Raw genomic sequence first — 21435 nt, forward strand, 5'->3', positions numbered from 1 at the left:
TACTCTAGGATAAATAATATTTCGATTCAGGCTATGAAAAAATAAAATGAGACTGACCTGTTATATGTGGCACGTTCACGTGTTGGTAAACTATCCACTTCATTTCCTCTTGCGGCTGATAACAAAACAAAAAATGTCGTCAGAACGTGTTTGACTATATGCCGCATAGAGACTGCTCCAAAATACCGAGAATAGCATTGAAAAGTTATGATTTCGATAGATCACATGTTCTTGTATACAAATGTCGGTTTACACCCATAATTATACCTTATTTTCCCGTTAAACGCGGAATAATGCTTCCGTCAGCGACGCGAGTGGCGACTTTTGTAAACACATTGAAATGCGCGGTGGATGACAACACATTTAGAGGACGACTTGAGGTTCCTCCTAATGCAACATTCTACATCTACATAATACCCTCCGAGCCACCTCCAGGGTGTTTGGCATCGGGTGACCAATCACCAGGGGTGCCGACTTACAAAAAATATTGGGGGGGCCCAAACCGGGGATCTTGCCCCGGTAAATTTTATAAGTAGTGAATTTTAAGTTTTTTAGGCATTTTAGAAGAGTCATATGATCAAAATTAGAACCTTGATCACTCGAATCTCGATATCTGGACACTCCGGGGAAAATCGGCAAGCCTGACACATTTTTCCTCACATCTGTAACGAATTTTTGGGGGGGCTCGGGCCCCCTCAGGCCCCATGGAGTCGGCGCCACTGCCAATCACCAACATGCAGCATGCAAGAGGACCGCCACATGCACACCGCACGGTCATAGAAATATTACGCACACCAGAAAAATATACATGCTTATTCATAAAAAAATTGCTAATGGTAAGTAATTCCTTGTGCAAATACATGCAAGGTTAGAATTACGAAAAAACATGCAATGGGTGATCCTAGCGAGCGACGCCATTAATCCTATCAATTGAGACGACGTTGCTATCCTTAATAGTACGAGGGAAGAATGACATTTAAAATCTCTCTGTTTTGCAGTCTATTTCTTTTATTTCATTCTCATGATCACGTCTACCATAGTGCAATGGTAAACGAAGGATATGATTCACGTCGTCTGAGAAAACATCTTCTTCGAATCTCCTAAGTAAATTAAGTCTATACTTCGATCTGCGCTCCTGTAAAGATTCCCATCCTAACTCGTGTAACATACTGGAAACGCTGCACTTTTTGTCGTAACAACTCATCACAAATCTGGCCGCCCTGCGCTGTACTCGATTGATTTCAGCTATTAGTCCTACTTCGTAAGGGTCCCACACGCTGGCAGCATATTCCAAGTGAGGCCTCACTAAAATTCCATTCGTGGTCACAACACCCGGGTAAAATCAAATAAAACATTTCTCAGAAATAACGTATTCGTAACGGGTGACATTCCAAACAAAGGCACGGGGTACACCGGAAACGCACGGAAGAAACATTCGCTGCGTTTGAAAATAATAACAATGTTATCGCAACGTGAGTCATTGTCGAGTATGAATCCTCCAGATAGCAACCTCGTGAGTAACGGTTTTTAAAAACAACGGCAAACACCGCATTACGCAACAATGTGCTTACGAAGCAATTTTCACCGCCGGGAGGTGTGGACGGGACTGCGTCATCGACCAGCAACGCCATCTGGGACTAGTTTGGGTATATAAGCGCGCCGCGTTCCAACGTGAGGTTCATTCTTCGTCTCCCGCTTGTTCGATAATAGTTCGAGTAGCGATGCCTGTTCCTGTGCCCACCACTGACCAAACGGAATCCAAACGGACGATCAGGATTCGCACAGCTCGGGGAAGAACCGCCAAGATCGTCATGCCAGGTAAATATGCATCCCCTCAACCCTTTTTTGCAGTTGGAATCAAATTTGTAAAAGAAATCGTCGTAATGAATTTCTGGAAGAAGAAGAATAACTCCCTGCGACGTAGCCATACATAATTCGGGGCACCCAATTAGAGACTGTTGAATCCGTGAAATATCTCGGAGTTAAGGCTGGGACACAATCAACGCTAACGTGAGACGACGGTATACGGGATCCGTGATGCCGGGTCTACGCTAGTAACTTAAGTGACTACTTAAGTTGGCTCTCTATTTAAGATGGTAGTGTAGGTGTCACCAGCTTCATTTAAGTACACCTCCACTTAAGTCATCTTAGAACCCATCTTAAATTGCGTAGGCAACTGTTTCCGCACGGCTGAAGCTCTTCAAGTGTTGTAAATGGCACATAATACCCATGTCACCCCTGAATCATCCCGTTGTTTATGTTCTAAGTTGTGCTGTATTCTATGATATGGTTATTGAGCGTTCTATTTCGTCAGTTAAATTTCTAGTGTCGGGGTTATTAAATCGACGAATTTATTTTGTGGAGTTTCTCATCTTATTGTTGGTTTTATTCCGGTGAAAACTAATTGCTATGCCTGTTGCTCACGGTGAAACTCGATTTATAAAACTTAGAAACGTTTTAAGGGATTTTAAGACTGACAATGAGACGATGGCAGAGGATCCGGTGAAACAGTTAATTTTCCATGATGTCATAATCTAAAATAACGTAAACGAATGCACTCAGTAACATCCCGCACACTGTTATTGACACCATTGCATAGGGCTTCAATTTTAGTCCTGGGGATGCCGAGGGGGATAAGATATGGCGATTTCATTGGACGTGGGAGGAATTAAAGGTTGAAACTTAACATCAATGGTTTTAATAAAGCAGTGGAATTTGACTAGCAATAAGTGTTTTCGTTTACGTTATGAATATAATTAATATAATTCTAAATTCCTCTGGCTCCATCACCTCTCGCCATATAGCGTTCCCTCAGGAACTGAAATCGGTCTTTCCTCTTAACCTTCTAAATCCAAAATGGTTAATTCTCGGAGTTTGGAAGTTTATTTCAAATAACAGTCGCTTTGGATCAAAGAATCACTGCTCTCCTAGACCTTCATCTGTCAACATAACTGTTTCCCGATGTAGACAATCACGGCGCTGAAGTCGATTTAAAGCTCAAGTGTAGCTACCGCACCACATTTAAGATTATATTTAAGTGAAGTCACTTAAGTTAAGTCTGTAGTGTAGACAAGGCATGCGAACCAAGGTCGGTAAAAGACTTCGGTAAAAGGCTTTTACCGACCTTGATGAGAACGTGAGACGGGGAACGCCACCGTGCGGTCACAATTGACGTTCCCGTGGCCGGAAAGAAAATTGACTAACGCCCGCGCAGTGGTTTTGTTCGTGGTCTTCAGTATTTTCGTTTGTGTTTAGGAAGAGTTTTGAAGAATGTTCGAAATCGACGAGGATAGTATGCACGTAAATTAAATCAAGTAATGGCTTACCTTAACTGACTTCTCTTCAGCTCACGTTGCACACGAAAACAACAACTGCTCTATTCAGCAATGGGCGCCAACAATGCTGTACGCTGTGATTGGCTTTCCACTTCCACTTCTTAATCCACCCTAAATATCCGTTCCTACATAACAAGAGGCCCCTACATGCGTTTCTCAGTTTGTTGGCAAGGCAACGGCTCAAGGTGAATAAACAATCTAATAAAATAAAATTTGGAGCTAACGATGACTTTAGAAATGTAAAAACAGCCAATTTGAAAATATTTATGATTTTGAAAGTAAGTAGCGGTCAGAAAAATAATTAAATCGCTGCATTACGGTAATTTTCCCAAACATTTTAAGCCGCCCAAATAGCAGAATGTTGGGATTTCCTCAAAATAGACATTAGGTTGGTTGATGACCTTCTTCTGAGATTTTAACCTTTGTTCGTCAAGTCAATTCTTCAAGTTGGGAAAATAAGATACTGTTCGTTTACTTCCCTGATATAATCGTAGATGTCATCAACTTCTTCATCCTCGGGAGATATACGGGAGAACGTGAGACGGGGAACGCCACCGTGCGGTCACAATTGACGTTCCCGCGGCCGGAAAGAAAATTGACTAACGCCCGCGCAGTGGTTTTGTTTGTGGTCTTCAGTCTTTTCGTTTTTGTGCAGGAAGAGTTTTGAAGAATGTTCGCAATCGACGAGTATAGTATGCATGTAAATTTAATCAAGTAATGGCTTACCTTAACTGACTTCTCTTCAGCTCACGTTGCACACGACAACAACAACTGCTACATTCAGCAATGGGCGCCAACAATGCTGCATCGCTGTGATTGGCTTTCCGTGTAGGGGCCACGGGAGGAGATGAAAGTTGCCCATCTCTCGCGTTTACATACTCTCCGTAAACGGTGGTTGTGTCCCTTCCATAAGCTTTCCCTTCCGCCACAATTTTTACCGATTCCCGTGAACGGCTCGCGTCTCACGTTAGCGTTCATTGTGTCCATGGCTATTCAGTAACTCTTTACGCGGTCGCCAAGACGACAGATTTCGTGGGATCGCGAAAATCACATTGTTGCTATTCACTAAGCCATTTCGAACATTCCGCCGCGTAAGTTTCGTGCTTCTGGGTGCGGTCCAATGAATGCTACTTTCGCTACCAGACGCTACTGACGGAAGTGCTCCGGAGCTCCGGTCCATAGGCGCTACGTTCGCTACGAGAATTTTTTTTTCGGACTGGTCAGGAGCGAAGTCAAAATGGCGGAAATGAACGAGGGTGGGCAAACTGGGATTATGAAATCGAAGAGATGGTTTTAAATGCGAATTGAGGCGATCATGGTCATTAAATATTAATAAATATGTTCGAATATCATTTAAATAAATTTTATTTTCCAGTATCGAGGTTCCACAAAGTAAAGCAAGAAACTTTGGACCGTATTTCTCACACCTACCCTCGTTGAGTTGTCAACGAAAACTCAAGTTTCCGCCGCGTAAACAGCAGACCGCAGTGGACGACAGGGCCACATACTGTTAATATATGACATATATTTGCTTTGCCATGTAAACAGCGGTGTTCATTGTAGTTGTGGACGTCACTTCATTTCGTGCAAGTAATAACTTTGCTATTTCTCTGTTAATTTCATGAATTTTAAATTATTCCTGTCTTGTATATGCTTCTCATATTCTCTTTTCGGAATATATACCTATTGGAGTTGGAGGTGTTATTATCTCTCATTGAGGAAATGTTTTATATTTTTCATATTTATCGTTATCTCCCGCTTAATTGTAAATCTCAATAGTACTCTATTTATTTTGAACCGTTTATCAAAGTGAATACTTAAGTTGAAAATGTGTAGTTGCATCTTATTTTTAATCCGTGTTTACAAGACATTTTCCCGTCGTCTTTTTCACTATGAGTGTAGATGATGCATGAGCGTAGATATTTTAAATACTTTGTTCTACTTTTCCCCGGGACGGTTACAAAGTTGACAAACAGCGGGAACTTAGTTGCGAACCTAATATTTCAATTGTTCTAACCGAATTCGTACACCTCCAGGGCCGCTTCATCAATTAGGCACAGTGGGCACTGTGCCTAGGGCCTCTATGGACTTTTCAAGGGCCAACAAAAGCCAGAACATAAAGTGAAAACGAGTTCAGAATGCCAGTAAAATTTTTTAATTATGTTTGCATTAAAGTAACTATATATAACTGTGTGAGGTGAGCACCGATCTGTAAATAGGGAAGTGCACTAATTTTTTTTTATTGCTGAATTTGAAAGTTTAGCCTAAAAAAGAAACATTAGTATAGTCACTTTTATTTTCTGCATCTGGGGTACGCACTTTAAAACGTTTTGAAAGTCGGAAAATTTCATGTTGCGCTGAAACACAGTGCCTCCATCTTGATTGAGATGTGACGTCACAAGGCAGTAGTCACCAGTGGAGTATCACTGAATTCCGTCGCCTTCTTTAGCGCGGCGAGAGTTTCCGGGAATCGGTGGAGTTTGCTTCCTAAAAATGTCGTCTAGTACCGAAAACATAAATTCAAAATAGAATTATAAATGATTTTTTGTTTCAAATTTCATCTCGACGTCGAAACAAAAGCCTGGAGAAGATATTCATTCCCGTGCCTTAAGCACAAGCTATACGGAATAAATGGTTCAAGGCTGCTCCTGACTCTTACCTATCGATGATATTCTGTTTTGAAGATCATTTGAGGGTATTGTAAGATCAAATTGATATTTATATTATAATAATTTACTTAATAGGTACCTCAGTCACATCAGAAAGTGTGTTGAGTCAAAATATAGCATCTTCCGCGTAGACCTACGTAATTTATAAACTGAAAGTAGTTTGGTTAAAGAATTATGGCGCGACTGTTTTTTTACACGACCGGGCAAAATGCGTACTTTGCCCATGATATGTGCATATATGATAACAAACGATTTTTGTTAAAGTTAATCTTTATTTGTTGAAATTAGTACATTTATAGGTGATACAGATATAAAGGTACACGGCAGGTCGCGCGGCGTAATTTGTACTCCACTGGTGACGGGTTCATCTTGCTGATCCAAAAAATTAGCTACAATACCTCGAACTTTGAAAACTCGCAATATAGGCAGTCAAAGTACATTGTAAGAATACACGAGACCATTATAGCCCAGAATGTACGTACAATGTCGAAATCCTTGGTTTTCAAAGATTGACGTATTTTATACGCCAGCGCGCCCGGTCCAGGGTTATCAACTTTTATTTCATCCAATTTGTTAGTTGAAATTATATTTCAGAATGGTTCTTTTAGCACTGCTACTGAGGTAAACTGGTTGGTACTGAGTACAAGGTACTGAGGTATGTACTGAGTAAGTAAACTCCCTTTGGAGTAATGTGAATTACAAGTGTTCGAGATATATGGCATTTTATATTCGCTTTGTGTTCTTATTAATTATGCCTGTACGCATATTGTTGCTTGCCGCGAGCCTTTAATGGTATGTGCTCTTGCAAGAGTGGTTTTCATTTTTAATGTGGAAGTTGGTCAGTATAAGCAAAGAAAATATTAACATTTTAGCGCACACCAACCCTTGTAGTCATCGTATCTCTGCGTTTGTAATGACACTGCTAAAATACCTAAACGCCATAATGATGATACAAAAATTGTCTCACGTCAATGATTGCTGCAATTATAATTAATGATAAACTTGATGCCGTATAATCACAATGAAGACAACAAAAAAAGCAGTCTTGAACCACGGTCCCTCGGGTGAAATCTATCCTCAGAGTCGTGCACGCTACCACTACCCCAACCGACCCATTGAGTGAACGAGGACATTTTGGATTTATATATATATCTTGTAAAAAGTAACGCATGAAAATTAATTAATTACAGCCTAACTAACGCCCTAATTGAAAAAGATGCAGCAAGGTACGCGGTCTACCCTTGTTAGCCTTAACGTCTCGCATTTCTATGGAGCTTTGAACCTGTCCTCCTTATTCAAAAATTCAGTAACCATAAATACATCAAAGTTTGGTATACCATTTATAAATCGTTGGAATTTTCCTTCTCCCAACCAAGATTATCTTTTCTTGAACCCATCCTGGACAGCGAACCATTGCAACAACCAGCCAGCTCGGAAATAAGGCTAACATCCCATGATTCTAGTTGCGAAGGGCGAACGTTCCGGCCGGCGTGAATACATACGCAACGAATAAGTCTTGCAGCAAACGTCTGAAATAGGTTTATTAGTTTGACTTGGTTCTTACAAAAAAAGTTTTGGCATGATAAACGGCATTGTGTCAAAATATACCCAGCGAAAAATAAATGCCATCATGCACTTATTAAAGATTCAATGTGCTATTCGTACTACTCTTTCCAAACTTGAAGTTGACACGTAAATGAATATTAATATATTACGCAATGATGAAGTCGTTTACTCAAAAGAGAAGCAGCCACATATATATTCTGAAGATATTTTATGACAGCAAAAAACGGATACCCTCAAATTCTGTAATTTTTCTATGCAATAATAGTGGTAGAACTAAACGGTGTAGAAGCTGCCTTCTGCTACTGCCTTGTGACGTCACGGCCAATATTCAACATGGACACCCGTTTTCGCGGCCTTTGAATTTTTCCATATTTCAGACGGTCATCTCGAATAAAGTATTCACTATTAGGATTTAAACTGTGGTTTTACGACATTATGTTATTCTGAACTCTAATTTAAAAAATGTGTTTGGTGCATTTGAAACACTAGTGCACTTCCCTATTACAGTATGTTAACTTTTCGGCTCTTTGTCTTCGCAAAGTCACACATGACGTCCTCAAATGTCATTTCCCTCATCAAATCCTTTTCAATTGAAAGTAATGCCAGGGAGGATAGTCGTGTTTGTCCCGTCGTTGACTGAAGATACGTGTTTATCAATTTGAGTTTAGAAAAGGAAACTTACTTTGAAACTTTTTAAAAAAATTTCAAGAAAAAAAAAGGAAGCACATGATTAACAATAAACGACGAATGCGAAGCGCATGATGTAACACCGGAATTACTACATCAACACCGCATAGAGTCTGCATAGAATAATTAACAATGCGGAAAGTTCATTTAGATTTCAAATCGCAAAGAATAGGGTGGTTTCCTTCATCAAAGAAAACGAAAGGCATTGATTGCGATTCGTTACCCACCATTAGTGTATTCATAATACACAAATTATTTGGTCTTTGAAATACCGGTTTAGACAAATGGCAAGGGTAAAATTTTATCCTCATTTGAAAAAGGCCAGATTGGCGCCCATGGGATCCCACTCCGCATGACGTCACAGGGACCTAGTTTCTACACGAGAGGATAGGAGTTTTACATCGTCTGAGGTTACCAATGCATGCGTGAGACACAGAGTTCAGGGAAACATGTCTTAATAATCACCTATTAAAACTGGCTAAGTTCGGAAAGTTTTCTTCGTTTGATAAGGTATTAATAAACCTTTTTTAAGCCAAGCGCTACCATCCAGCAAGGTACTCTGCTATCCGCTAGCATCCTGCGACGTATCAGCGCTAAGCCTCGCCTCAAGGTCACCTCACCGGGCGGGAGGGGGAACCAGAAATACGACGTACGGAGATATTTCCCGGCATTCATACTTAAGCGTCGCGTTTTCGCGCGCTTGAAAATTTTCACTTTTCATTTAATCGCGAAAAATAGATTTTGTCATTTAAAAATCTAAAAGCGTGAAATACGTACTCCAGGAGTAATAATCTTTCGATTAAAGCAATAAAAAAATAATAGGAAACCACCCTATTGTGGGTGAATTTTTGAAAATATTTTAAATGAAGTCGGGTGAGCCCCTACGACTTTGAAAGTGCCTAGGGCCTACGATGACTTTAAAACGGCCCTGTCCACCTCTATCAGTTTTCACTTCCCTATCTTAACCCACTATTCCCCCAAACTGTACGTGATCCTTTTCACCTCGGTTTTTTTCGCATTTTCTAATTTATTTAGGCCTAAGCAAGATGAATTTTAGGAAAAAAATATTTACATCATATATATTACGTGATTTTCAAAATGCTGCGTATACGCAACGCTTGGAAAACTTCGGTAAATAAATACAAAAAAAGTAATTTTTAAAAACTTGGGTTACACCTTTTATGTACACTCGAAAGGCCGTTTTCCAATTCGCAATTATTCACCCTTCGTGCACTTTTCGATCGTCAACTTACGGATGTGACGACAGCAAGGGTGGATCCAATCGGCGAGGGCGCAAGGGAACGAAGGGTAAGTGAGCAAGGGAGCGCGGATGCTCCCTCACTACCTTCCCCTCGTAGGAAGTGGACGTCAAAATGGCGGCAATGGAAAACTCGGAAATCTTGAACTGGAGTTGTAAGTAATTTTTTGTTTATTATGTGAAGAGAGAGCGTCCAATCGGTGCCAGAAAAGTCAAAATACTAAGCAGTCTAAATTACAAACGTAAATAAACCGAGTAGTAGGGTGAAATTAATTCTTAAATCAACCACAAGATGTCCTAACCCGACCCTGCGCTTCACATTTCGTAACTGCCAATAGTTCGCATTATTTCCGTTCACACTTTATGGCGCCAGTAGAACATTTGAAAGGAAGCAGGGTGCAAGGGAGAAAGGGAGCGAGGGAATGAGTGCATACTACGTGGATTGGAAAACGGCCGAAATCTCCGCCGGGAGTTAATCAGTATTCCTTCGGAGGAAATGTCCCATTCTGCCTTTCAACGGACATGCTAAGGGGTATGTCATTTTTCCTAAGGGTGTCTCGTATGTGCGCATCGATTTTTTTATGCCGAACGCCATCAGTCATAAAAAATACACTTAACACTAGAATGCCGAAGAGTGTCATTTTGACACCTTGCACGAAATTCTTCGTTAATAGCAATTCCACGTAAATGTCATACTGACTGGTTAACTAAAAAAAGTGGTTGGAGGCTCTGATATGGATCAAAATTTGTGCTATAAAGTCTAGACTTTCGTTATTAAGTGCTGACACTAGTATGAGTCGCGTGTGTCTCTGATAAGAGAAATTTTTTTATGTGCTCACCACAGTTTTTAGCCACATACTAAATTTAATGAGTCTTCTACGCGCAAAAAACATCTGTTTCGCTAATTTATTTTTATGGCCACTGTATTAATAATTTTTTCTATTTTGAGGTTCGTTCATTATTTTGAATGATTTGAAGGGTTTTTGCACAAATTTATTTTGAATTAAAGAAGTTATTTTGTAAAATTTTTGGCAGTGAATAAATTTATACCAGAAGGGAATCACAAAAGTCAGTCCGTGACATTTCTGGTCAGTCCGTGACGATGCTTTTCAAGAGGAATTACTCCTCTGTAAAATCAGTTATTGTAATGGGCTTTGCAGCAATACGAAATTTGCATTTGGTGTTCTGAGATGTATTATACAGTAACTCTGATCACTCTTTGTTTCAGAGGAAACCTTAGAGGTTTTACTCTGAGCTGAAAGTTCGTTTCATTTTTGTCAGTCCGTGACAGTGAATTTTAAGTCACGTAAGTCCTGTATTTTTCAAGACAAAGTAGTGTATCGACCTAAGTTAAACTTCACACCATTGTGCAGCAATTTGGAAGTTGAAAAAGTTTTGTATGTCAGTCCTTTCGTGTTACGTGTGTTCTTAAAAGTTCAAAAACGCATTGTGACGGTCAGTCCGTGACGCGTGGAATCGCCCTATTACTTTTGTTCTTACGGAATTTTTCCTGGAAAATAAATATTTTACTATCTATCTATCTATATTTCATATTTTTCCGTCATCATTTGAGCTTTTCCTTTAGCTTTCCGTTAAAGAAATGAAGCAAATGAATTTGTAATTCAGTATTAAGAATGACGATTCTAACTTCAAAGAGGGCGATAAAATCATTCAATTTCAACTAAAAAAAAAAGCAGAAATCAATGCAAATATTGTGATTATTTCCTCTTTGTTCTTCAATTTATTAATTAATAATTAATTTTCAAAAAACAATTTAATCAATTAGAAACAATAAGTGTTATATTTGAGTCTATATGTTATATTTAATACGCGTTTCGTTTTCTTATCGTTTAGAAATCTTCCAACAAATGACACATATTACATATTTCTTCTCCCTCGAATTCGTATAATAGGGTGGTTTCCTAAATTTTTTTTAATTGCCTAAATCGAAAGATTATTTGTACTGGAGTACGTATTTCACGCTTTTAGATTTTTAAATGACGACGTCTATTTTTCGCGATAAAATGAAAAGTGGAATCGCCCTTAAAACTTTCGCGGGTGCTCGTCATGTCGAATGAAAACTTTTGGGCTGTGTCGCCGCGTCAGATTTTGGGTGGCCCCAACGTTTCCCGACCGATGCTGGTCGCTTTCTCAAGGGAATCTGAAGAGGTGGGAATTTAAAATTGATTGAAAAGGCTTTAAACAGAGGCTCGTAAGAGAAGCAATAGAAATATCTAAAGAGGAGAAAAACAACTTCAACAGAGACACTGGCCTTAAAATCAGCCGTACTTGGCAACCCGTAATCGGCAAAAATAATCGACAACCTACTCCTCCAACCTCTCACTCCCCTCCCCCCCCACCACCTGACACAGATACCTATATACATCAATTTTAAATTCCCAACTATTCAGAATCCCTTGAAGAAGCGACTAGCATCGGTCGGGAAACGTTGGGGCCACCCAAAATCTGACGCGGCGACATAGCCCAAAAGTTTTCATTCAACATCACCTTACACGAACATTTTTTTCATAGCTGGCCTTTAAAGATTGTTGTAGAAAGAAATATTTCGTGACTTTTAATCATTTTTTTTATCTCAATAAGACGACAGTGTATGGGATAACCCCCTTTCCTTTTCCCGGCCTAAAAAAATATAAATTACCTTGGATGCCGGACGGTGTCATTTTGACACCCAGTATATTTTATCATTTATCAGTTCGGTTTTAGGTGCTTCGCGGGATGCAGTTTGATTATTACCAGCCAAATTAGTATTTTAGCATGGTAAACCTTCGTGATTGTCTTATGTTTTACATAATTTCAATAAATAGGTATCAGCTGTTTATCGTTCTTTTTTCGAAAATTTATTAGCTCGTGAGATCAGTATATTCCGCTCTATTTGCGAATGATTTTTCGAGAAACCAGCCACATTTTACCGCGACGACACTTACTTTTTATACGCTTCACACGACGGCATACAAAAAACATAAGCGTAAAAAGACTAGCGACTAAGAAAAAAATAATCTGCAACATAATACAGAACGTGGGTATCAAAGTGACACCCTCCCGGCATTATTGAGGTATGCCCATTTCCCAGCATTCTAGTGTTAAGTATATAAATGAAATTGTCGGTGAAAATGACAAAATTAGAACTAGAGTTTATTTAAAAACAGTCAGTAAATCGAAGAAAAAATTATTCTGAGGTAGAAACTTGTTCTGAGGATTAGAATTTAATAATGTTGCGTTAACGCAACGCTGGCGATTAAAAGGATTAATGTTAGTCTTGACTTCTTCTCTTCCGCTGCATGCTAAATATCTTCCCAGACGGCACAGAATCCTCCGTATCTAATTCGTATGCAGATAGTATCCATTGACGAAAAGCGCCGTAGCGGTAATCAATGGATACTATCTTCATACGAATTAGATACGGAGGATTCTGTGCCGTCTGGGTTGGCGCATAGAAATTATCAAACTTTTTATAGCCTGCATTCTTCTTCATCTTTTCACAGGCCACTACACCGACGAACAGATGATGGAAATGATCGAACGCTTCAAAGGCTTCATGCAATAGATTGGCCAAGAAAAGGCTTCAAGGTAAGTACCAACGAAAGGTGTCAATTTGGAGTGTACGAAAGTGCGAATGGGATGCTCTCGTAAAATTAAAATAGCTATTTTTTCTACATGTATCGATAAGTAAGCTGAAGTTATTAAGGTTTGCAAAATATGACTTCATGATTCTCAATATTCTTGTTATTTCGGAGCTTCAAAGTTCGCGAAATTCAACAATGTAATTTTTATGCTCTTGGAGTATAGGTCATGACAAATTAAACTCACATTTGGCCAACGTTTCGGAGAAACTAAAAAAACTAAAAAGTAACATAATATACCACATACCATGCCTCGATTGTGATAGTTGTTACATTGGTCAAACTTCTCAATATTTAAAAAACCGAATATCCCAGCACAAATCATCAATAAAAAATAAAATCACTCTTTCTGCTCTTGCAAATCACAGTCTAGACTTTAACCATCATTTTGATTTCGAGAACAACAGAATTTTAGACATAGAAACCAATTTTAAGAAAAGATTATTTAAAGAAATGGTTTACATATCAAAATCAAATAACAGTTGCAATATAAGATCAGACATCGAACACCTAAGCAAAATTTATTATTATTTAATTCATCGAAATTAAAATTGTTTAGTATAATTTAGATACCATTTGTTAACAAATGAATCAATATTTATAAGTAACCATGATTAGCCTAGTAACGAAACTTTTCTATCACAGGTATGTTGTTTAATTCTGTACACAATTTTTTAATTTACCAATGAATTTGTACTGCACAATTGTATTCAAATTTTTGTAACCACTTAATTAATTTATTTTATTTATTTTCTTTGTAAACATTCATTACAATTAAGAGCCCTGAGGAAGGAGAATAAATCTCCGAAACGTTGGCCAAATGTGAGTTTAATTTATCATGACCTATACTCCAAGAGCATAAACATTACATTGTTGTTATAATAAGGAAGGTCAGGAGAAGAAACTTTATTCGCGAAAATCACTAAATCCTTTCGCGCTACAAAAGCGTCCTGTGACGTCAGAGTGCGAGTAAGCAGATTCGCTCCATGGTGATAACAAACAGTAACGACCATAACAAACACAGCTACGACGATACTGATTCATAACATTGAGGGTGTGTCAAAAACAGTTGCGAATGGTTTTTAAAGACTTTACGATGCACGTATTGCGCGATGGCTGAATCCGACTTGGTGAAGGCGCATTCTAGGAACATTTTGAAGGTAGATTAATTCATGGTCGCTTATTTCTTCTCAGGCAATGAAGATTTCGCGGAGTTCAGAAGCTGGGAAATTGAAACTTAAGATAAATTAAATGAACTATCTCGTTCGATAGTATTCTAGAGCTCGTTTTGTATCACATTTAACTACTGTCATTTACTCATTGCTTTGAGATGCATAGATTTATATGCTATGAGAGATCCGTAGATTTTTCTAAAACTGGGGCAAACAGTCTACTGGCACCACGTAAACGTTTTGTTTACTGAACTCTGACGTCACGCACAGCCAACATGGCGATAGGTCGTTTAAAGCGCAAGATTACTATACGACTTTCAAAGTGGAATTATGCGAATAATACGCATGTTAGAGAAGAACTGCTTTCACTATAATTTTTGCGTGGAGGATACTTTTTTATTGCATAATCACCCATTTTCAGTGGAATTCCCCATTGTAGGAAAGTTGAGGACCGCCTGTATACAAAACAAAACAAACGTAATGATTATTATTCTGGTATTCTACCGATTGAGGTAGGTTTCCATGGAGTACTAAAGAAGTGCTCTGGGAGCCTCCCTTTCCTTCCAGAGCTACCTTCTTCAATTCACTGTAAGGCCTACTCCCTTTCAATCTATCTGAAAATCCTATTCTTTTCCTTCCCCTCCCTTGTTTCCCTAACATTCTACCCTCTACCACCATTTTCAACATCCCCTCCCCGCTAAGGATTCGCTCCATCCATACCTTCTGTCTCCTCCGTATCTCATCTATAAGCTGCCTATCCTCACCCACCATGTCCAGCACTTCGTCGTTCCTCCTCCTCTCTGTCCTCTTCACCTTCTCCATTCTCACATCTCGAATGCCTCCAATCTTCTTTTCGTCGTCTTTCATCAATGTCAACGTTTCCGCACCGTAGAGAGCTACACTCCAAATCAAACTCTTCACTAACCTTTTCTTTAAACTCTTACATAATGTGTCTCCCCCTGCAAGTTTCGCATTTGGTGATTATTACGGTTTTTGGATATCCCAAGAGATACAAGCAACACAGTTGTGATCTTCAATGGCGGGTCCAGGATAGCGGAGGGGGCTAAGTGGGGTTAAAAATTCCAGCAGTAGTGGGGGTCGGAAAAAAATCACCATTCTATCTAGTGTAAATTGGACTCCCAAGGGTGGGGGGGGGGGCCATAGCCCCCTTGGCCCTCCCTCCACCACACATCAGCCACTGGTGCCCTTCAAGTCTATACAGAACATATCGATGGCTATGTTCTAACAATACGTATCTCAAAAAATAGCAACTTTTCAGGAGAGCAAAAAAAAAGATTAATATTTTTTTTACTTTTACACACTGAAATTAAAAACCTAAAGTTCATAAAACTTATAAAGAAGCATTCATCATCACACAGAGAGTTGTTTTTTGCGTGTATTTTATTTTTTTAACTCGTTAACGCCTAGCGGTACCAAATGGTACCGGCTGGTAGTGCAGTGCTAAACGTAACTTTTTTTATTATTTATCGTAATTTATTAGGGTTTTTGAGAGTTTTAAATTGATAAAAATATTTTTTAATAACATTTTTCCGAAAAGTTTGCTATTTTAAAGCCGTAATTAACGCATTTAGAGCCGTTTGAAATTTGTGAATTTTCAACCAGCCCAAAAACAAAAACAGAATTTTTAGACCAAACATTTCGATTTTCTTTACTTACGCCTTATGTACTGTTAATACAAAGGTTTTATTATGAAATTATGATTGTTTTAACATTTATATCTCATATAAAGTATGGTTATTTGATGTGAGCCTAATATTTGGGATGTAATTATGCAAAACATTTTTTGTGGTAGTGACTACCACCGTGGTACCACAGTTACCACTTATAGCGGTACCATAAGGCGTAATTATTAGGGGTAAAAGAATAAATTTTGCACCTAATGACTCCGAATTTCATTGATATTTAGATACATGATCACCACAAGAATCGCAGAAACTTTTTAATAGGGTGGTTTCCTATTATTTTTTTATTGCTTTAATCGAAAGATTATTACTCCTGGAGTACGTATTTCACGCTTTTAGATTTTTAAATGACAACATCTATTTTTCGCGATCAAATGAAAAGTGAAAATTTTCAAGCGCGCGAAAACGCGACGCTTAAGTATGAATGCCGGGAAATATATCCGTACGTCGTATTTCTGGTTCCCCCTCCCGCCCGGTGAGGTGACCTTGAGGCGAGGCTTAGCATTGTTACGTCGCAGGATGCTAGCGGATAGCTGAGTACCTTGCTGGATGGTAGCGCTTGGATTAAAAAAGGTTTATTAATACCTTATCAAACGAAGAAAACTTTTCGAACTTAGCCAGTTTTAATAGGTGATTATTAAGACATGTTTCTCTGAGCTCTGTGCCTCATGCGTGCATTGGTAACCTCAGACGATGTATAACTCCTATCCTCTCGTGTAGAAACTAGGTCCCTGTGACGTCATGCGGAGTGGAATCGCATGGGCGCCAATCTGGCCTTTTTCAAATGAGGATAAAATTTGACCCTTGCCATTCGTCTAAACCGGTATTTCAAAAACCAAATAATTTGTGTATTATGAATAAACTAATGGTGGGTAACGAATCGCAATCAATGCCTTTCGTTTTCTTTGATGAAGGAAACTGCCCTATTCAGGCGTTACGGGGTTAATGCTATTACACTATGTTTAAGATACCTGTCTCAAACCAAATATTCCTACTTTCGCCCCTGATCCGAACCCACATCTCAAACGCCCCAATCCTGTCCCTGTCTCTCTCCCCAAAGCGCAAATTATTCTAGCTAATTTACTTTTAGATCGTTAAGAGGAACCCGACACCCGTGGCGTATAAATAAGGTAGTTTCCTTCATCAAAGAAAACGAAATGCATTGATTGTTATTCGTTACCCACCATTAGTGTATTCATAAGATACAAATTATTTGGTTTTAGAAATACCAGTTTAAACGAAAGGCAATGGTCAATTTTAACCTCATTTGAAAAAGGCCAGATTGGCGCCAATACGATTCCACTCCACGTGACGTCACAGGGACCAAGTTTCTACACGAAAGAATAGGAGTTTTACATGGTCTGAGGTTACCAATGCATGCATGAGGCGCAGAGCTCAGGGAAACATCTCTCAATAATCACCTATTAAAACTGCCTAAGGTCGGAAAGTTTCCTTCGTTTGATACGGTAGTAATAACCATATTTAAGCCATGCGCTACCATCTAGCATTGTACTCAGCTACCCGCTAGCAGCCTGCGTCGTATCAGCGCTCAAGCCTCGCCTCAAGGTCACCTCACAGGGCGGCAGCAGGAACCAGAAATACGTCACACGGACTTTTTCCCATCATTCCTACTTAGCCGTCGCTTTTTCGCACGCATAAAAATTTTCACTTTTCACTTAATCGCGAAAAATAGATGTCGTTATTAAAAAATCTAAAATCGTGAAATGCGTACTCCAGGAGCAATAAACTTTCCATTTAGACATTAAAAAAATAATAGGAAACCAACCTATTACGCCACGGCCGGCCGTGTACCACCTGACTACCTTTATATCTGCATCACCTATAAATGTACAAGCTTGAACTGATTTCTACAAACAGAGATAAATTTGAGGAAAGATCGAGTGCTATCATATAAATGCATATATCGTGGGCAAAGTGCGCCACGCGCCCGGTCGTGTAAAATTATAACCGGGGCGCCCGCTCGAGGGTTAATAATGCATTATTAGAGATGCGTGAATATCGCAAATGCGATATAGATGCGATGTGCGCAAATAAATGCGACATATATGCGATGACTGGACTTTTATGATATTTTTACGCAAATTTGCCTTTTCGACGGCAAAATTCGTACATTTTGTACCGAGCGCAGTCTAAATGCTCCGCCGACAATCACCGCTTTAAAGCATGTTAGCTGACTGGCCAGCTGCTAGGTTGGCTGGCTGACTCTACGTGGCCGCGAACTACAAGTGGGCAAGGGCAAGCTTCACCTCCGCCACTATATGTCTTATTCCTTAATTTTTTATTGTTCTACAGCATAATCTACCGATTTGATCGATTGATTTTTCTTCCTCATAGGAAAATCTACTAAAATTGGTAGCATATTAATCGCGTAAGCTTGGTTTCGCTGATGGTAGGACCTGCCCGCCTTGTGACGGTGCAGGATTCCTCGTCCCCTCCCTTCCTTCCCCGTCCTTTCCCTGGAGGCGTCGTCGGGCTCTCATCGCGGCGGCGCCTCCTTTCCTTGCTCCTTCCCGTCCTTCCCCTTCTGGTGGCAGAGGAAAAAAGCTGATCGCTTATAGTCCCTGCCCCAGGAGTGCATCCCGCGAGCCCGCCCTAAGGGTTTCGTTCCCACTGTTCTACAGCATAATTATTTAAAATATTTTGTATTTCGTCATATAACTGTGTTTCACTACATTATATCGTCATCTACCTCATTATAAAAATAAAAAATAGACGCTACAAAATGCGATAAACTGTTATTGAAAGTGCGATGAAATAAAAATGAAAGTGCGATTTTCACGTCTCTCTACTCATTGTTACTGTCTATTCGGTGAATTTTTTTCTCGAAACCGCGCTTAAAATCGATAAAGAAAACCTCTAAAAATAACTTTTCGAATGACCTTCCAAAAAATTACAGGTTCTCTTCGTCTTCCCATCATTCATAATTTCCATGCATACATTGAGGATTTTTTTAAATGTAAATACTTCAAAATTCTCAACTGAATCGATTAAAAAACGCGTGAAATCGATTTTTAATCCTCCTAGCCGACGAAAAAATCAGCTTCAACCATTCTAAACTCATCTCCTTCCATGGTATTACCTCGGATACAGTGGCGCCGACTCCATGGGGCCTGAGATGGCCCGAGCCCCCTCAAAGATTCGTTTGGGGTGGCGGAGCCCCCTCAATGATTCAAGGAAATAATTAAGTTATATTATACTTTGTGGAATCACAAAAATTAATTGATAATTTTTATTTCCCATGTTTGACGATAGTTACCTTTTAAAATAAATTCAACAATGTGTTAAAACAAATAATTATAAGGCTAAGCAGGTTTACTGAAAACAAGTGGTGTGAATCATGATAGTGTTTCGGTGCTGCGAGACAATTTGAATTTAACCTCTTCCCGGGGCAAGACCCCTGATATGGGCCCCCCCAATATTTTTTATAACTCGTTGCCCCTGCTCGGATATCAATATAGATTGATCCTCCTATAGATTCTTCCCATGTCTTTTGTTAGCAAATTTTAATGGATTCCGTCATAACTATATAAATCCTCACCTGCTTGTTTTTAATTACCATAGAGTAAAGCATGCCTTCATCTACCGGCTATCCAGAATAATGGAGTAGAACTAAAACTAGCCAGAACTGTCCGCGAAGCCTTTAACACTCTTGAGTGCCGGCCGCTAATATTAAAGCCCTAATGAAAAATCCAGCCATTTTTTACTAAATTCGCAAATTTTTTAAAAACATTAGCATCAAAAACATATTTATATCGATGTGTTAATTCAATCAAAATGGACTTTTCTCTTCTTTATGAATGAGCCGAATAACATTCATTGCTTACTTTTAAATAAGTACATATTTTAATAATGGAAACCTACTGTTTATGAAAAATAAAAAAGTTGCAACAAATGACGTACCGCCATAAAATGCATGATATATATTTTTTATTACTCTCAATTTGAACTATTTAAACCATGGAAATCATGCAAAAGCATTGTTCTAATCGAATCATTCAAAAATCCTGGATGACAAAAAGGGTCACTGCACGCTCAACGAACGGTTCTTTCCTCCAATGAATTTTCACACAAAGTAGGCTGAGATAAGGGTGCCGGTAGCTACAGAGGACTTTTCATCCTCAAGACATTAAAAGAGCTCCTTTTCCATCGAGGATTTGATTTTTGAAATAACAGAACCACTAAGCAGTAAACTGGAAAAGTACCACGGGCGAAATATTACGGCTTCACGCATACAAAGTCAATTAAACAGAAAGACGTAATATTACGTCCATGGCAATCCTCAGATGGATTAGCAGGACGTAATATTACGCCCATGGCACGCAAAGTGTTAAGAATCTTGGATTCATCGAGAGAATATGCCTTCCCCTTTCTTACCCCCTCTCCTCAACCAAGAAGGGCTTTGTTGAGTCGCACTGTGCGAGCGGCTCTTTAAAGTGTACTGTGAACGGTGAAGCAGCTCACCAAAAAGAGTCGTTTATGCCATCACTACCACCGCAGTTAAGGGTTAATTAATGATTCTATTTCAATTATTAATTTACAGATGACTGGAACCACTCAACAGAATGATACATCAGAAGAAGAAGAGAAGCCATTTTCCAAATTCATTCAGGACTCCCAACACCCCACCATCTTGGAGAAACCTCATAAATTTACGACAACATCTGATTCATATGCTCTGAGAGATGGCACTCTCTCTACTGAATGTAAAATTAAAACGTTCCATGTTTTAATAATAATGTTGTAGTGTGGATTCCCCGATTAAAAATTTTTAAAAAATACTTTCGTCTCATTTAAAAATTTTCAGTCCATAATTTAAGATTAAGAGTCAGTGAATAAGTTGCAAAACTGAATTGAGGCATATAATTATTATTATTATTATAGTATTCTACCGATTAAGGTAGGTTTTCATGGAGTATCTCCTTTTCCTTCCAGCACTGCCTTCTTTAATAGGGTGGTTTCCTATTATTTTTTTATTGCCTAAATCGAAAGATTATTACTCCTGGAGTACGTATTTCACGCTTTTAGATTTTTAAATGGCGATATCTATTCTTCGCGATTAAATGAAAGGTGAAAAATTTCAAGCGCGCGAAAACGCGACGCGTAAGTAGGAATGATGGGAAAAAAGTCCGTGTGACGCATTTCTAGTTCCCCCTCCCGCCTTGTGAGATGACCTTGGAGAGGCTCTGAGCGCTGATACGACGCAGGATGCTAGTGGGTAGCTGAGTACCATGCTATCTGGTAGCGCTTGGCTTAAAAAAGGTTTATTAATACCTTATCAAACGAAGAAAACTTTCCGACCTTAGCCAGTTTTAATAGGTTATTATTAAGACATGTTCCCCTGAGCTCTGTGCCTCTTGCATGCATTGGTAACCTCAGACGATGT

The 21435-nt window shown here is 39.1% G+C and overlaps 1 long non-coding RNA gene across 1 annotated transcript; it reads left to right on the top strand.

Annotated features, from left to right (window-relative positions):
* Positions 1 to 1663: 1663 nt before the first annotated feature.
* On the top strand, positions 1664 to 20819 carry LOC124172831. The gene is made up of 3 exons (XR_006868285.1): positions 1664 to 1818; positions 13019 to 13103; positions 20593 to 20819. It is a non-coding gene; the product is annotated as an uncharacterized LOC124172831 (long non-coding RNA).
* Positions 20820 to 21435: the final 616 nt, after the last annotated feature.

This window comes from Ischnura elegans (genome assembly GCF_921293095.1).
Source record: "Ischnura elegans chromosome 13 unlocalized genomic scaffold, ioIscEleg1.1 SUPER_13_unloc_3, whole genome shotgun sequence".
Classification (NCBI taxonomy): Eukaryota; Metazoa; Arthropoda; class Insecta; order Odonata; family Coenagrionidae; genus Ischnura; species Ischnura elegans.